Source organism: Glandiceps talaboti, chromosome 12, assembly GCF_964340395.1.
Source record: "Glandiceps talaboti chromosome 12, keGlaTala1.1, whole genome shotgun sequence".
Lineage (NCBI taxonomy): Eukaryota > Metazoa > Hemichordata > Enteropneusta > Spengelidae > Glandiceps > Glandiceps talaboti.
Window position 1 is genome coordinate 16,968,046 of NC_135560.1, and position 9,149 is coordinate 16,977,194.

The following is a 9,149-nucleotide window of genomic DNA, read 5'->3' on the forward strand; positions in this document are numbered from 1 at the left end:
CTAATATACTATTGGTGTATTAGCTTATCTCAGAAATATTTAAAAAACGGAATTATTTTTTCAGTATTACTTGGTAGTATCACCATGTTATAGCTGCCTTATTGTGACTAAACAAACTCCTTCTTCAATAAGCGTCCGTTGTGTTATTCACATGGTCATCTTTCTTTCACCTTCGTAAAACAAATTTACTCGAAACAACATATCGCTGACTTCAGTACTTTTAGGGACTGTATATTAATATATCACACCAGTCCACTGTGGTACTATCTAGTACATGTCAAAGTAAACTTGGCTAGTAAGTAGTTCATATATGCCTTATCAAACAAACCACTTCAAAACCGTCAAACAACGGATTAAGTCATTCAAGGGTATATGATATTGTAATACTTCAGAGTTGACTTTGGAAGGGATAGGATAGTAGTTGCCAGGTGATTCCCAATGCTATACTTCTGATGAGTTCATTAATTGAACGATTAGTGACAGTTATGACTGATTAAAGAAATGTACAAAACAAAGAGAATCTTCCAGACTATGACGAGACTTGTGAGTTTGCTCATACAGCAAAGTATTAAAGGTACATCAGACTCATTGAAGGTTTGATAGTATCAAGTGGAGAAAAAGTAATGCTTAGAAGTGGGGTAAGGAGACTAGGTCTGTTGCATTGTCAAGTTCTATATCCATGTATGTGTAAAGCATATACTTGAAACATCTCACAATCCGAATTCCTGCACATTATACGGGAAAGATTTACAAGCACAATTAGTATTCTATATTGTAGGTGTAGGTGTATATGTAGGTTTATATATTATAAAACCTCAAACTCTGACAATTGTTGGGAGCTCTCATTTTATCAGCATACTGACATTATCTTGGTTTAATGATCGAAAGGCAATTTAATAACTTTTTAGTTCGAAATACTTTCTTTCCTGCTTATTGCCTTCAAATAAAGTAATCATGAATGTTTATGTTAAGGTATTACATTGACATGTCTACTGACATGCGACAATTGATGCGTGTCCATGGCAATGATTCTACTGAAAAATGATTAAGGAACAAATTTAAAATTAGGCTCTCTTGGCAATTGATGCTGTGTAAAATCATCTACCTTTGCCTGTAGAAACTCATGTATAATCTTTCACCAAAATGCTGCACAACTGCCGACAGACTGAAAGATCTTAGACTGTTCTTCACTTGATTCATTTGCATCTACTGTACATCATTAACCACTACAAGGCGAATGACTTATGCATAATTTTATATGCATGCTGTGATTAAACTCACTTCATAGGAGACTATTTTGCCTGCAACTACACACACTATTATATAGTGGTTGGTGGTGTTTCTTTAATCTTTACTTTACTGAAAATTTCATTAACTTGTGGTGCAACACAAACACGTATATCCCTAGAAATTATTTTACAACAGTAACATACAGCAAACAAAAGACAACAAAAACTGAGGTACACTTTACTTTGATAGTTATTTATTTTCTTGTACTTCATACATTTGTACACACATACAGGTGTTATTGCCCCTTTGTAAGGTACAGCACCAAATAGTGACTTGAAATCACATATAATGACATACTTTTTAGAACACCAAACTACAGTGATTCTACAGTGAACTCTGCATGAATTTTTCTCTCTTTGAGGTTGAAAGCAGTCAGTGAAATCTAACTTTTGCGTCCATTTTCAACCATTTCTTCTGAATACTGGGTGGCTGGCCTGCTATAAAACGGTCAATCACCCAACAATGTACAAAGCTACCATTTCTGTTATGGATATAATGACTTGACAAATATCAACAGTTTGGCTAAACATGCAGTTTACAGTTACATTCAAGCCTTTCATTTCATATACATTTTATGGGGTCTCATGAAACTATTTCAAATGGGTGTTCCAACATGAGAGGAAATGTCCATAAAATAAAATGCTTTAGTCATGTAGATTTACTCTTTGGTGAGAACACTTAAATCCAACTAAAATGAAAGCGTTTGACCTTTCACACAGTTAGAGATACTTTACAGCAAGTGTTGGGACTTTGGGCTGTCCCACACGAAAGACAATATTGTCCTTGGGGTCCATCCTTGCATATAGACTGTCAAGTTACTCAAGCTTTATTTTCACTTTCAACAGTATGCACTAGAGAACATCATTTGCAGGATTTTAAAAGTGTATAATTGAGCAGCTGTTAAAAATCTACCAAACCTAATTATTCTGGACATGTTTATAAATTCAAGGTTTTCATACTTGTTTTCTTCCCCATAACCAGAAATCTTACTACAATCAGTGTAATTAAAGACATTACACTTTCTAGGCTGGCTGTTTTGCCATTATACTTCACAAAAGACACACTGTAATTTGGTGCTCCTGATACACAATCAAAATAAAGGAAACTGTAAATCTAGACTGAGATCAATCTTGTCACCCTATCCTCACTGGTCATCTCTTTTCTTTGAGATGCACTAGGGCATCATGACAAGGTGTGTCTTACAGACAGCTCAGCAATATGTGTGTATACAGTTGTTCATCAGAATTCCTTTACATATTCTGTAGTACAAAAAAACAATGACTAGATGAACAGGACACCATCATAAGCAGTGTTCTATTGCTCAACATACAAGATATGAACACATACAATAGATAATGTCAGCACTTCACTATGCAATCACTTGACACATGGTCCTTACAACAGTATAGCAAATTGTGTATTGTCTTACATGACAAATTTTGAAATGATTGTAAATGTACAAGAAAAGAGACAACTGTCTGTGATCAAAGCTGTTGAGTTGGTAAAGTGTAGTATACTTTTAGAGTAACCCGGAGACTTGCCATGCTTATTATCATAAGTAGTTTTAGTCTGTTAGGAATGATGTGTTGAGACACCATATCAGTATCAGCCATCACTTCAAGAGTGAGATGATTACACGATACAACATTTCTTCCAGTCTACGACAGTCTGTGATAGTGAACACAGCAAATCTCTGGTATAACTCTAAAATATCACCTAGGTTTTGAATATTAGAGATAATACAAGACCAACATTTATCACTCAAGTATGAGATTGGTCTGTAAGATACCACATATTGTGTCACCCCATCAGCTACCAGGCTGATTAGGGCTGAACAACATGACATCTTACAGTCCAGTATGACTGAGATGTTAGCTCCACATCCTCTATAACCAAAGTGCTCAACAACTGTGACAAAAAAGCAAGGAGTCAATACAAATATCACTTCTTTCTATGGTGACAAAACCCTTGTAACAGAGAAAGGGTATTCTATTAGATTTATACATAGATACATATAAAAACATTGCGGTGAGAAACCAAGCAAGACACTAACTGATCAGCTGTTCCTTACATAACTGAGTGCCTACATCTATCATACCTGTCAACAGAAATCTAACACAAGAAATGAATAACTTGTTGTAAAGTATAATCTCTTGCCACACTGAAAATGATTCTAATTTCTACATTACTGATTACACAGACAAGTTGAAGTTCAGGACAACACCACAACTAAAAGATTACATACAATGCTACAACACCTACATGAGTAATGCATAATGCAAGGCTAATTAGTATTCAATTATGCTAATTATATCAATATACATTGTTCTGCTGTTGGAAATTAATAATGATGACTTATTATTTGTACATCATCAGCTTCAGATCTTGCACTGATTATCTTACAAAACTAAGTTTATGTAAAATTATGTATTGGAGTAATACTCCAAAGATCACTCAGCTGATACATAATTACATATGAGATGTCACAAGGAATCTCATGGTGAACAATGAATTATCTACAAAAGTCACTTCGAAGGTATTATAAAAGTGAAAGTGAGTAGCAACACAATTCTGGCGTCACAGTAACTGAGATGCATGACAATGGAGAAGATACAAGTTTGGGTCTAGAACCATGGCGTTCACCACCAAGGTCTGTCACAATATAACAACATGTTTAACAAGACTTTGTAGAAGACACAGTCCAGCTCAAATACTTTACCTCTATATGACTGAATGGTGACATGAATTTAAAAGAAATTAGTGGCAACAAATAAATACTAAAATGTGTCCGTAATATGCAGGAAATGGCTGGATTTTGATAATTGCTAATTACCATGTAGCAAAAGAAAGTGACATGCCTACAGTATGTACCATATGACATGTCACCTTTGTGCCAGGTTTGAAAGACATTGGATATTGCATGTTGGAGCAAATGGCGATTTGCGGATGCACAGACGGAGCCCATTCCAATAGTTCCCCCTTCGAGGGACTAAAAATAAGAAGACATAAAATGATGTACAAATACTGATTGGATGCTGTGACTATAAGTATAACAGAACTCCATACCATGTAAGTGTCAGTGTGGTGTACTGTACTTCAGGTATTTGCACGAGTGTTTGCGTTATTCTCTGCAGCCGTACTTTCATGTGTGAACCATGTAACAGAGCAGAAAATACCACAAGCACAAATGTAAATATCCTGAGTACCTTCAATGCCACTCATGCAATCATAGGAGGTTTACTACAAATACAGTATAAATATAAGATGGACTTGTGAACACAATAATAAGAACATCACATCTCAAATAAATGCTAAGACACACCATGTCGGGATGCCCTCACTCGATGGCCTACCTTCTCAAATGATAAGGCCGATAAGGGCACAGCGACACAGTGTATCATAGACTTTACATCTCAAAATACATAACTATAAAATAGACAATAAACATAGTGTAGTACCAATACTGTGACAAATACATACCTTGTAAAACAGAACAAGAATATTGACAGAAATGGAACAAAAATATTACATTGCTAATATAAATCAATGTTACAAATCATGGCAAGACAAAGAATGGTTTCACAACACACAATAGGGTATATTTACAATACTAATATTTAGTTATTGATAAACAAAGCTATACACTTTAGCACACACAAACACATTATATTTTTCAATCAGTAAATTTTAAAGTCTAAAGTTTGATTTTGATAGCTTTATTTTTTGTTTTACGGGATCTAGTTCATATACTTTACAAATATTAGTAATTAAAAGTACTTTCTGTATCAAAATTAAGTTGCAACTCCGACAGGAGATTTCTTACAAACATTGTCAAGTTGTGATAAACACTAGGTGGGTATAGCTATTTAAGTAGAATGCTTTTAACAATCCATGTTTACATATAGTCAACTTGCTCCATGGAAAATTTGAGAGTAAAGGGACAAAAAATTGGTTATGTAAATTCTTTATTCAACCAGTATATAACATAACAACAGACCCCCCCCCCCCCACCCTTAATTTATCATGATGTAAAAAATCAATTATGTCTAGTGATAAAACAGACTATTAAAGCTATTACGTATCAGAGACAAAGGTACAAATCTTATAAGCATTATTGCTTGTATGTAGTAGATCAAGGTGTACTGCAATCATTTTGATATTTAAAGATTCAGTCTTCAGACACTGGATGGTTTTTCCAATGCCAATTTATAACAAGATAAACAAAATTCTATTTTAACAAACACAAAAGGAAAATATGGTGGCTTATTACAGGACATACTAAACTAACATTAGACTGTGTCAGTGTTTGATTTTGCAGGTTTCTAGTTTTGCTAGCGAAGTGTTTTTCTCTTTATGAAGTCTGTATGTTTTGATTATAAATAATCTCAGACTGTAAAAACATCAAAATTTGACATAGAACACCAAACAAGGCTAATATGATTTACACATTTATAAAATAAAGACAAGCTGAGTTCAGACTTATAGTCTTTTATCTCTTTAGACAGGACAGCATTTCTATGTCAAAATGGAAAAAAATACCCCCACTACTTTACAGACAAGTGACATTAAAATTGTACAGTATGTAATAAACTTTGTCATCAGACAATATCGACTGATATAAACCTCTTTTTGCGGCAAAAATGTCAAATTTACAGATACAAATATTTTACAGAGTTCAAATGTGTAGCTACATTTTTTTGTCACTGAAATATACACAAATACTAACAGCCATGAATCCATGTATAAGCTCACATAAAGGTGATTTAACACTGAATCAAAAAAGATATGATTGTCAATTTGTAAAACAAACTGATTGCTATCCATGGTGATAAATTTACCTTAAAATCAGAAATTGAGCCCATGGTTGAAATTTAGATGGGGAAGCATACGAACATTGGACCAATACTTCATCATGATATCCCCTAAATGAACTTCAATGCACTTAGCTATGACATATTCATATCTACTTGTTTGATATCAGGCAAAACATGATATTCAGTTTTAGGGTTGTTAGTTATTTGTCTAAAAACTGGTTTATTATTACCAACACTACTGGGTTAACTGGTATAAAGATGTAACTTTAACTGAATTAGATGCACAGTTATTTGTACAAAATGAAACTGAATGTTCTGGTAGACTGTAAGATATGTTGTCTCGCACCACATTGATGTGTGAGGCGTACCTTACATACAAACTAATGTTCTGGTTGGTGTTCCCTAAAGCTTAATAAGTATATTAAAGGTTCTACACTGTGATTTGTCACTTATGTTATATGAAATGAATCAAGATTTTATGGCCAATCTTTAAAACCTTTCCTTGATAACTAGATGCTTTAGAAGGTACTGTGTGGCTATATGAATTGTGTTTTAATACTGTACACGTCACATGATATAGAGTGTAGATGTTTGGATGGTAAGCTTACCTACTACGTTGTGTATATAGAATTGATCTCTATTATGTGGAATTGAAACAACTCTGTAATATTCTGGTTTCAAAAGGTTTGGGAACTTTGGTAAAAGTGGGCAGTAATGTGACATATATATGTATTTCCACACCTATTATCTGGTGTAAATCCCCATTTACAATATCTTGTGATTTTTGGGTAAATTTTGCCTTATATTTCCGTGTTAAAATATCTTGGGAACTACTGCCCAAACAAAAATATTGTGGGTGCTGTGATCAGTTATCAAATCCAACTAAATAATGTTCACAAATAAAATGGAATACTACATGCACAATTAAACTATAACGGAAGTGCAGTGGTATTTTTCATACAATTCTGACAACAATAACTAGTTTGGCAGTCTAGGTACGCTATATACAGGACTCTGGTGAAACATTAAAAAAAAATAACAGTATCAAAGCAAATATACACAACTAAATAATATTGTTTAGGAATCTTGGCCACTTGATGTCATTTTTTGGGGTCAAAACATTTAAAAAGAAATGAAATAATACTCACATTCACAAAACCCTGAGTGAAAACTATGTGCTCATCAAAACATTTAAAAACATTTAGTCCACTTTAAGCTATGAAAGACTTAGTGAATTACTTTACAAAATATACACTAACTACATAGTCTTATTAACTATTATACATCTATTTTATATTTCTACATCAAGAATTAATCTATAAAAAAGTCATGGCAGTGATTTCCACAAGACAACAAATATACAACATTGCACTTTTGTACAAGTTTGTCTAAATAAAAGAAAGTACTTGCTTTGTTTGTACATATATGTGCAAGTCTTTTAAAACAAATTTTATTTCCTTCTTTTGTTTTATTGCAATCTGCTATGCCACTTTCAAACGTTTTATCTACTGAATCAGCTGTGTCTTTTCATCTTGTACAGGACATTTTGATTTTCCATCTTGTCAACTCTTGTGTAAAATTTGTTTAAAAAGTTGAACACTGTCACTGAAATTAATTAGACTAAGAATGGCTACTTTAATAAATTTTCAGAGACTTCAACCATATTTTGAGGGCCTCTCTCCATATTTAGTGAGGAAATAATTTTTTCACTTCATAACTGTCTAAAATATGTTGGAAAGATAGACCAATTTATTTATAACGAATTGCAGATTCAGTGTGTGTAGGTCATTGGCTCCCTAGGGTAACCCAAATAAAATGAAATGCATTTGATGTTCACGTAATCCGAGGCTTCCCAGTGACGTCATTTACCCCAACCCGAGACTTCAGGCATGCATAATTGAATGCACCCCTGAACTGACTCCTTCAATGTGTTTGTTATGTCTGGACTATTTCTGACAACATGAAGTATGGAGTGACATTACTACATACGATATCTGATGTTGTGATACAAATCATATTGTAGCAAACTGTTAAATGAGAAACTGATTTTTATACCTAGGCCTGTCTTACAAACAACACTACAATATCTTTTAATAGGTGTATTACTGTAATATCACTGAGCATCATAATAAAACTGATGATATCCAATGTTTTTCAGATGCTATCTTTCTATGAAATAAATCTGTCTGTGTGTGTGTGTGTGTGTGTGTGTGCGTGTGCGTGTGTATGTGTGTATGTGTGTATGTATGTATGTATGTATGTATGTATGTATGTATGTATGTATGTATGTATGTATGTATGCAGGTACAGTATGTGTCTATGTAATATTAACTTGGTCAGTCAAAAATGAAATATTTCTTTATAAAGCATTTCAAGTCTGTTTTGTGTTTTTAAATTAGATCTATGGACTAAAAATCTGAGAACAAAAATTTTGTTTTAGCAAAAAATAGGGGTTAATATGATCAGAAGAAACACATGAAAGAACAACATGATCATTAATACAGCACACTATATTCAACTTGATGGATTTCATGTCAGCTAAGAATTCTGTCAACCTAAAATGTGCTCTTCCAACATTTAGTACTGTGGAGAAACAAATACAAATGTACATTGTACATGTAAATAACTTCACAAAATCGAGGCTAGTAAAATACCATTTGAGAGCTACCAGATCTGTCTAATACTCATTGGCGAAGTTCTGTATAGTGACACTGGATGTTTTACATATAACATACATCTATTTTATATAGCCTACTTTAACATTTACTGTCCTACATGTATAACCCTTTATGCCCCCCCCCCCATATCCCTCCCTCACTCACCTAAAACACACACACACACACAGTGTGCGTGCATGCATGCATGCACACACACACATAGATATATACACACACATACATACATACATACAATTTTACATACAATTTTACATACATACATACATACATACATACACACACGCGCATGCACACACACACACACACACACACACACACACACATCCTGACATGCACAATGAAACACATGGGGCAGTACATGCACACA